A 10869-nucleotide genomic window follows, 5' to 3' on the forward strand; every position below is an offset into this window, starting at 1 on the left:
TTAATTAGGTTGATTAGTGAGGTAGAGAGAGAGTGAGTCTTAAATTAGCATTAATCACTAATTTTAGCCTTAATCCCCCACTTTTCCCCTTCAATCTCAGCCCTTCATCCCATCTTTTCAAGGGTCCTAAAGAGGACTTATGGACTCAAGGATGTTAGGTGGACTCACTTGATCTCTTCTCTATATATATATATATATATATATATATATATATATATATATATATATATATATATATATATATATATATATATAAATTTGGGATCCTATGTGAGAACTACTAAGATAATGAGAACTGTGAGAACTACTCATAGCCCTTGGATATAATGTATAACAGACGATGCGATTAGCTCATCTCGTGTGAAAATCTCACGCAAAAGTAAAAAAGTACCCCCGGCAAACCCATTTTAACAAAACACATTCTCACTCTTCAAATTTTCTCTCTCTATGATTACTAGCGTCTCTCTGCTCCATTTCCAACCGTCGATCGTTGTTCTGAGCTGCCGACGGCGACCGAAATTGCCAGTGAGACGATCGCCACCTTAATTTATCAATTCGGTAATTATTTTCCCCAAATTTTACCTAATTTCAAAGAAATTGAACCCTAATTTGTCATTTCGGTACACTCTCTACTCATTCTTCATCTTCTTTCGATCTTCAAGCTGCCCTACGATGATCTACCGCCATTGCTATGATTTTGAGCACATTACTCGACCATCCTCAACCTCGTTTCCTTCTTCGTTCTCTCTGATTTCATCTACATTCAGGTAATTTCTCAATTTCCCCTTTTTCTTTCTTTTTCCTTAATTTTTGTAATTTTCATGCTTCAAATTAGTTCATTAAGTTTTGAATTCCTAATTTATTCTGCTTTCTTTATGTTTTCAAGTTTTTTTCAAATGTCATTTGTTTTCAATTGTCAGTTATTGTTGATTAATAACATATTAATCGATTCAATTTAGTAGTCAATCATGATCTATCTTTTTCGCCCTTTGATCATCATATTTTTGCTCCTCTAATTCGCTTCAACCGTCGTTACTGAGTGTGCGTGTTTCTCGATATTGGATTAGATTTCTTTTAACTTGTTATGCGTGATTGTTGGAACTAGTTTATGACTTATGAACAAGAAGTTCTTAATTTCACTGCCAATAGTTTCCAGTGTAGCCAAAATTTTTGGTCCTCTACTATATTTGAATCAACAAAATGATTCATCAAAATGAATGACTCTAGTCTTCCCTGCCCATATGAGCTGCAATATTCAAGCTTTTTGTTGTTAGGACCCGTGTCACTTGTTTTCCCATGTATTCATCTTTGTTGGTGATTGAGCTGCTAGCTTTCTAGTTAAGTAGTTACCATTTTGCCTTGTTTGTGCTTATTGCAGTCAAGTATTCATTATCTTTAGGCGACCTTACAAGCGTGCACATTTAATATATTTACCGGCCTTTTTTATTTAACTATAAGCCATTTTAGTATATCTGCTACATATCTTACTAATATGTGAGAAACATTTCAGTGTACTTATGTCACTATTCCCCCATCGTTTGACCCAATAATAATGGCTAGGGGTTGGGGTGCAACAGACTTGCCAATGCATGAAGTAGCCTTGTAGATGCATGAAAAAGCAATATGTGTGCATCAAACAACCGTGTACATGCATGAAATAAGTGTGTTATATGGGAATGAAATAAGATTATATGTCCATGAAATAAGGTTATATGTGCATTAAAAAGTTCTCCAATTACATCTAATTACTTCTAATTACTGTTGGTTAATTAAGGACATTAATTTTAAGCTAAACCCGTTCCTATCATAAAGAAAAGGGTTTAGGGTTGGATTAGACGGCTCTACGGTTTCCTAAATTTTAGGACACTATTCCCTTAATTTTAATCTCATCCCTTAGAAAGGGTTCACTCTTCCCCTTTAGGGTTATCTTTTGGTCTTGCCGCCGTTCGAATGAAAATAAGGGAAAGGGTTTGGGGTGGTCCGTCTAATACAATACTAAACCCTTTCCCGTCCTAAATTTTAAGACACTATTTCCCAAAGTTTTGTCCCAATAATAATGGTTAGGGTTTTGGGTGAAATATACTTATCAATGCATGAAGTAGCCTTGTAGATGCATGAAAAAACAATATATGTGCATTAAACAACCGTGTACATGCATGAAATAAGTGTGTTATACACTAGTAGAAAAAACCCCTATCACGACGCAGTTATCGTGGCGGTTCTAATAGAAACGACACGAAAAGCCCAATAAATTGGCGGGAATGACATATTTTTGTATATAGGAGGTCTATTGTGGCGGTTTAAGTAAAAACCGCCGTGATAACATAAGCTTTTTATGGCGGTTCTAAATAAGAAACGCCACCATAGTTTAATAGTGGCGGTTCTATTAACAACCGACGTTAAAAGTGACACTAAAAATTTATACAAATTTATAATTTTTTGGAGTAAAAAACCGCCATAATATCTTTTTATGTCGGTTTATAACTAAAACCGACGTTAATAGAAAGGTTTAAAAAACAAAAATTAAAACCTCCGAAAAAAGCAAAACCCTTCAGCAACACGATTTATCCAACCGCGTAAACCTGCTGCTGCTTCGTCTTCTTCAATTCAACCGCCAAAACCTCGCATTCCCTCACAATTCAATTCCGGCAATCGAAAACCTGCTTTCCTCACGCAGCCCTCCGACATACAATTGATTAAGTTCCCCAGAACTTGTTGTTTCCGTTTACATCGACTATTCTTCGACTCAATTCAATAATCAATTCAAATTTCAACTCCGGCAGCCACTCAATTCAATAATCATTTCAACTCCGGCAGCCCTATTTTTCGACTACACCGCACAAGCAACGATACAAAGTCACCGCTCTTTATCCGCAACAACATCAAAGGTACCGTTTGGCCATATTTAATTGCAATTACAGTATCTTCATTAAATCTTTATCACTATCATCAAATTAATCGTTATTGTATTATTGTGTTATTGAATTATGAATTATTGAATTATTGAATTATAAATTACTTGTTTTGGGGCTTATCTTGTGTCGAGTTGTAGTGTCTTGTTACTGCTGGTTACAGATTTGTTAATGAATTGCATTCTCTTCATTTTCATAGAAGTTTGATGGTTAGGAAAATATTTCCCGCCTTTCCACTTTCTGATGCAATAGCTTGATGGTTGGGTTTAAGGCCACTTTCATCCTTCAAGTCTTTTGAGTCTCATGAAGTCCTGTCATACTAAAAATTTCTCGGAACTGAGGAGCGTCTTTATATATCATGTAGTAACAGCTTCCTTGTGTACAATTGCTGACCGTACTTAATGTCAAAAGAGTGAGTCAAGAGGGAGAGTAGAACAACTATAGAGAATGGGGAAATAGACTGGCATGCTTATTGGAAGCGAGTCATTAGCTGAAGTAGTACAACACGGAAGGGTGGGCGAAAAATATAACCTTGTTTGACACATTAGTATTTAACAGTAAGGTACTTTTGAACCCCAGAGTCGTCACGCCTGATGAGATTTACTTTTAATCCATGCTTCATATACATAGCTAGTCAAGGCGAGCTTTGGTTCAACACGATGATTTTTCACCGCCTTCACTTGATTCGAAGGGTGTGAATCTAGGATAGGTTCCATTACAATTTAGAGTTGAAATAGAGGATGGTAAGTAGCAGTGACATCCTATGTTCAAGTCGGTTTCATTCATTAATACAGAATACAATACTGACACTACTAATAAACTAAATTTCCCAATAAACAGCTTTTATATTCAAGTTTTTCTGTCAACACAACATAGAGCTTATGTATAGCCGTTAGGCCCTTTAAACTACCATTGCAATGAGATTGACGAACAAATGAAATTCACATTCCAACAATCTTAGATTGAGTTCTTCTGAAATTTTACTCTCTTTTATGGTACCCTTGCTCTGGAATCACTCTCTTGAATCCAGGGGCGAACCCACGCATTAACATGGTGGTGCAATTGCTACACCATTCACAAGAAAATTAAATGAGATAATATCCCTTTGCTACACCATAATTTTGTCGCCCATGACTAATTAGTTGTCAATTACTCAGTGCCTTTAAACCTTCTTGATTTCTAAGTGAATCATTAACTAAGGTATATTAATCTTTCCATTATTAATAACACTTAAACATCTCCAATTTCCAAAGAAGTGTAACTGATGAGCATTGGTATAGTGCATAGTATAAACAATTTAAAGGAGTTAACCCCATGATAAGGACCCGAACTTTCTTAAATTTTCCAGTTAAGGACTTATACTTCAAAATTTTCAAGTAAAGAACCCGCTACCCGACTTCTGTCACGTTTGCCACTGAAAGTCTGAAACCAAAAGCAGCAAAATAAATTTAAAGGCTTAATTTTCTCTTTCCGATTTACTTGGAACGCATAGCAAGCATCTCTAAGATGGAAGGTTCACCACTTTTTGCCACGCTAGATGATTGTGAGAGCTTTAGTATAGAATATTGAAGTAGATGAGGATTTAGATTCATTCAAATAAGAGGTAGCTTCAAACCTACTCTCTCTGCCTTTGATGAACACAATTTGTTTCAATTTATACATTCAAAAGTGAGAATGAGAGGGAGAGATAGATGAGAAAGAATTGTGTATTTTGATTTTACAAACCAAAAAATTCGAATAAGCAGATCAATACAATGCTCCATATTCCAGATTTTTTTTAAAATGTTCAATGTTAACGGAAAAAGTAACGGTGTTACGATTAGAGTCTCTTTAACTGTAAAATTTTAAAGTAGAGGTATGACTAATTATACAAAAAATGAAATGGGTCAGATTTCTAAAAATCTGATTCATGTAAAATTTGTGATCCTTCTGTCATTGAGTACACTGTACAAATAAACCTGACATACTAGCTATGCAGCATTTGTTAGCATATCTCATTTCTTTATTCATTAGCAACCATAAAATCCGGTTATGCGTGTGATTGGCCAAGCTGGTGGTCGGATGGGTAGCTGATGGTGGTGGTAGTGGACTAGTGGGTCACTGATTGATTGTGGTCGTGCTGCTAAATCTGGTGATATGGTTGTGATTTTTTAATGGGATTGAGAGGGTAAATAATTAAGAAAGGAAGAGGGTTAGTTAACTGAAAAACAAAACATAAGGAGGCAAGTTAACTTGTTAAACAGGTAGCCGATTGCTTAGTTTGTTACGAGAAGAGGGAGGTAGTAGTTTGGTTTGTTGTGAGCAAAAATAAAGTTTAGATTATTATGAGAAGACGGTCAATAGTTTGGATTATTCTTATTAAATAATCCTATATGTAAAACCTTATATTTTTTTCGTGTGCTTGGACTTTTTCTACTTGTTCGTTATGTATCGTTCTTCATTCGGTCATACTTTGTTTACTAATATAATCGATGTAGTTTCCTATATCAAATTGGTACTGAAAGCTAAGCAACAAAACGGGTAGGATACATGTGTCCGGTGAAACTTTGTGAATATATGCATAGAGGGCGAGAATGTGAAGAATATATTACACGTGTTTGGAAGATTCAAGATGAAAAGAATTACATCATTGGCGCATTTCATGAGAGATAATAATTTTATTTGTTTTTAATTTATTATTTAAATAATATATGATTTATTATTAATAGTAATTCCAACAAATGAACTTATATGTGCAGTAACCATTGGATGTTGATCGTTACATGCTTGGGGTTAAACACTATTTATATTTTGGATTCGGATCGAAAAAATCCAAAGAGATTGGACATAAAAAAGAGACTCCAAAACGCTTGGTCAATACATTGCATTCAAGGTGGAAGGCGGAATTTCGCTAGAAAGAATAATAAACTCATCATCAAAGATGACATCTTGGTAAGTGAAATATGATCTCTTATATTCTAACAACTAATTTTGAATTATATTACATTTTATATGTTACATAATTAATATCATAGTTTTTCTAAAAATTTTAGTGTCCTCAACAACCAATGGATTACGAGTGTGGTTATTATGTCATGAAGTGGATGTATAACATAACTTTTTACTTTTCGAGTAAAGAAGAAGAAGAATTTGTGAAGGTATGTCTTATTTCCGTTCTTGGTATGATTTATTTATCTAGTTGTTGATTTATATTCTTACTAATTGAGCTATTTGTTAACTATAGCTTATGGAGGAATCAAGCATGTCAAGTGGCGATATTTATGAGATCAAAGAAGAGTGGGCTACCAAATGTTTAGAGAACTTGTAGATTAGTTTATCAACTAAGGCGTGTGTTATTCATACACTTGATACATCAAAATTGGTAATAATGATGTTGATGTTATTTTTATGCATGTGGGATGTGATGCGAGATTGATCGATGTAAGTTTGTTGGTGGACTTCTGGTGATTGCTGTAAGTTTGTTGGTGGACTTGTGGTGGTGTTAGGAGTAATATAAATGTGGTTACATTTCTTTTGACAGGTCTCATTTTGTTCATATAATATTTGGAATTATAAAATTTATGGGGAGGTGCTACTGAAATTTCCGTAGAAAATTAATTATTATTTTTAAAAAAATATAAATAATTTTTACGACGGTTCCTTTAGAAACGACGTGAAAAAAGAAAATATTTCAAAAATATTTCGCCTTTAATGGCGGTTCTTCGTCAAACAACCGACGTTATAATTACCTTTAATGGCGGTTGTGTAACAACAACCGTCGTTGTGCTTATCTTTTACAACGGTGAGAACGAACACTCAGTGAGAACGGTGCTTATCTTTTACAACCGTCGTTCTCACCGTTCTCACCGAGTATTCGTTCTCACCGGATCCTATATATATATATATATATATATATATATGGTCAAGATCCGGTGAGAACCACTAGTATAATGAGAACCATGAGAACCTCTAAAGCAACTAAGGACCACTGGATAAACATAATTCCAATGACAGATTTGTCGGGGTCATAATATTTTTGACACTCATCGTTACAATTTTCAAATCACACACTCCTCTCTCTATTTCTCCTCATTCGATCTTCTTCATCTTTTCTATTGCCGACCACCGCGTTTCTCCTTCTTCACTGTCATCGACCGCCGTGCTTCTCCTTCTTTAGTATCATCGACCATCGTGATACTCCTCCTTCACCGCCATTGACGAAGGTAAGTTTCATGCTTAAATTTTTTTCAATTTTGTAATTAGAAGTTATTATTTCCATGTTATATCAATAAATAGGACATTGATTTTATGTAAACTTTCTTTGATTGATTCGATTTTAACCTAAATTGATGTAATGTTGAATTTGTTTGATTGGAATAGTAGTAAATTAGGGTTCATAATTAGTACAATCTTGAATTACTTTGAGTGAAATATCATTCAAACTGTTTAACTGAAATAGTAGTATATTAGGCTTTTTTGTATGCTTTTATCCTTGATGTTCTTAAGGATATGGCCAGGTATTAGGGATTACCTTGAAAGACGGGTCATTTTCTTCAATATACTTATCTGGATTACTCAATTATAATTTTGTTGGCTGCTAAAATTGTTGCCTTCACACTTGTTCAGATTAGACATGTCTCCTGCTATGCCGAATTTTAGCACTCATCTTTATCAAATCCATAGGACTTTCAACCATTTACTTATTTACGGAGTATTTTGCTATGCTGGTTTTGGTTAAAAACTTAAAAACTACCACAAGAAGATTGTTTCAGTTTGATTCATAAATATTATTTGGGATTACATCAAAGCAATGTAACAATTTTGTTGATCATAGACTCGCTATTCTTTAGTTGTTCCGTAAATAGTGAATGCTGAAACCGTTGTCCATATGCGACAAGTTATAGGCTTATTGCAGGAATATAGCCATCAGTATTATTTGGCATTGTTGTACTGTTGAACTATGATTTAAGTTGGTCAATACTCTAGACCTTAAATTCCTTTTGTCGATCTTGAATTGTAGATGGTACTTGTCTGAGATAAGGGAATGTGTGGAGAAGCCGGATTTAAAAGGGTTCATTTGTGGATAAGAGAAATGCATGACACTGAGGAAACAGGAGCATCCGGGGATTCGGTATCTCACGAGATGATAAATACGAAGAGGTCTCGAGTTTTCAGCAACAAGATGCTTGGAATGCATATGTTGTCGTTGTGGTGTGACTGAAATTAAATGCAGATATTAAAGATTTGGGAATGTGGAAAATCTTTTCAGATCTTCTGGTATGTGTTTTCCTTGCAAAACTCACCACAAGTGACAACATCTTATTTATGTAATAATCCTGACTATTCTTCATGAATGTCTTTTCTCCCTTTTAAAATCCAAGGAATTACATAAACCCTTCCCCATATAACCATCACTATTATTTAAAGTCTGAATGCAATAACTTGGATCTCATGCCTGCTTCATATGTAAAAAGAGAATCAAAATAATTTGCTGTCACTTTCTTGATGTCGTTGATTGCCATAATTTTCATCTGCACTGCTCCATTTCCTTGGCAGTGGCTATGAGCAAGCTGCTTTTCGAGTAAAATACATACGTTTATGATGAAATAGCCTCTGACTCAAGCTTAAGCTCTTCTTTCTTTGACGTTTTACTTATTTTGAAAGCCAATTAGCTCAAATTGGAGAGCATTGTGCAATGCACAAGATGTGGGTTCGACTCCCATATTGGCCATGAAATACCAAATCTTTCTTTTACTCTTAAGAATGAAAAATAGTGTAACTGGTAATCCCATTTAATTCAAGTATGTCATGTATGGTAATAGTTTTGGTATATATGCTAGTCTTTGAAATGCTTGTATTGAACTCCTGATAATTGCAAAGCTATTTCACGAGCTCGATCATTGCCATTGTTGCTGCTCGCTTGAGTCCAATCAAGGTCTGCGCGCCATTCTCCGAATATGATTATAGCCTCCTAAATAATTGTACTGTATTGCTTGCATCATGACACATTCCTCTCATTGGATTTGCAATTTAATAGGCTATATGGGACTCGAACTCATACCTTTGTGCAAAATTTGCACATTGCTCTACCATTGAGCTAATAGCCTTTAAAATACGCTAAACAAATACGAATACGAAATAACTGACATAAGTACCCGAAATGTTTCTCACATATTAGTAAGATGTGTAATAGATACACTTAAATGCCTTGTAATTACAAAAAAAAAAGGCCGGTAAACACATTAAATCTCCTCCATGGTCATTTCCCTTATTTCATGTACATAGAACCTTATTTCATGCACATAGAACCTTATTTAATGTACATAGAACCTTATTTCATGCCATTGAAAATTAACGTCCTTAACCAACAATAATTAGTATCATATTATAACCAACTGATGCAGCTGAAGAACTTTTTAATGCACATAGAACCTTTTTTTTCATGCACATATAATCTTATTTCACGCCCATATAAAATTATTGTCTTTAACCAACACTAATTAGTATCATAATATAACCAACTAATGCAACTGAAGAAGTTCTTAATGCACATAGAACCTTATTTCATGCACATAGAACTTTATTTCATGCACATATAAAATTAACGTCTTTACCAACAGTAATTAGTATCATAATATAAACAACTGACGCTACTGAAAAATCTTTTATTAATGCACATAGAACCTTATTTCATGCACATAGTACCTTATTTCATGCACATATAACTTTATTTCATGCCCATTTAACACTTATTCCATGCACATAGAACCTTATTTCATGCACATAGAACCATATTTCATGCACATATAATCTTATTTCATGAAAATAAAATGTCTTAAAAAAACTACTCTATAGAACCGCACATCCAAAAATCCATGGAAGAAACTCAAATCACAATTGATGCTGGAAGTTTACTTTGGCTTTTATAGCAACATGGCCAGAGAGCCAACAAGCTAAAGCTAGGCTCATAAAACAAAACTAAAATTCATTTTTTGATAATTGATAGCCAACAAATCATAGATAGTACACATGACTTTGTTATAGGAAAGCTGATTCTAAAAAGTAGCAATATGTTTACATCAAAAGTTGGATAAAAGAATATCGAAGCAAGGGAAGAGCACACATAGGCAATTTTTAAAGATAAGTATGACTAAAATGATGGATAAAATTATATGGAACTTTGCAAACAGTATTATTATAACTGACCTAACCATGTTTGTTTAGTTCAAGAATTGTAGTCGTCATCACAAATGTCAACAATCCCTTGAACTTGAATGGTTTCTGGATTATTATCTCATTGTTAGAGAAAAAATCTAGAAGAGAAGTCTTCAATTAAGGTAATAAGTGAAGAGTTTATGGATTCTAAGTACCTAAGAGGGGGAGGGGGTGAATTAGGTACTGTTTTAAAAATTTTAACTAAACTTAATTGATTTAAGTTAGTCAAATGAAATGATATCTCAAGTATCTAACAAACACCCCTTTTAAATGAAAGTTAAAAGGCGTATTGTTGAACTGATTAGACCAACAGTGAGACCGACTATCACTGTTGGCTTTGCAAATGTTATATTAAAAAACGATGAATGAGTTTGACTGAAAATTTTAACTTAAATCTTTATTCTTTAAAGATATGTTGGTAAACAATGTGAAGAACAAGTGGATACATCAATTAAATTGAATGATTAAGAGTGTATCACGATTGCCAAAGTAAGTTGTTGAAATCAGGAAGCGACAGTTGTTCTGACTGTTACTTGTTTGTCTTAGCAAGTGAAGTAAAAGCTACAGACCAGAAGTAACAGTATTCAGTACTGTTGCTTGCTAAAACGTGAATGAAGAAAAAACAAAATAAATTGCAGCGGAATTAAAAGCGAAGAGAAAAACAACACCACGATTTTGAATTGGTTCGGCCGACACTCTAAAGGCCTACGTCCAATCCTCTTTTATTGATAAATGAAGTAATCTACTCCGACCACTTTAAAAC

General features: G+C 34.2%; 1 long non-coding RNA gene across 2 annotated transcripts; it reads left to right on the top strand.

The window, feature by feature from the left end:
* The first annotated feature begins 407 nt into the window (after positions 1-407).
* Positions 408-6424, top strand: LOC141606294 (uncharacterized). 2 transcript variants are annotated; one of them, XR_012526640.1, is made up of 6 exons: positions 408-558; positions 663-767; positions 2784-2888; positions 5651-5843; positions 5945-6049; positions 6136-6424. It is a non-coding gene; the product is annotated as an uncharacterized LOC141606294 (long non-coding RNA). The 2 variants fall into 2 exon arrangements; XR_012526639.1 differs by lacking the exons at positions 408-558; positions 663-767 and having other exon boundaries at positions 2507-2888.
* Positions 6425-10869: the final 4445 nt, after the last annotated feature.

Source organism: Silene latifolia, chromosome 10 (genome assembly GCF_048544455.1).
Source record: "Silene latifolia isolate original U9 population chromosome 10, ASM4854445v1, whole genome shotgun sequence".
NCBI classification, from domain to species: domain Eukaryota; kingdom Viridiplantae; phylum Streptophyta; class Magnoliopsida; order Caryophyllales; family Caryophyllaceae; genus Silene; species Silene latifolia.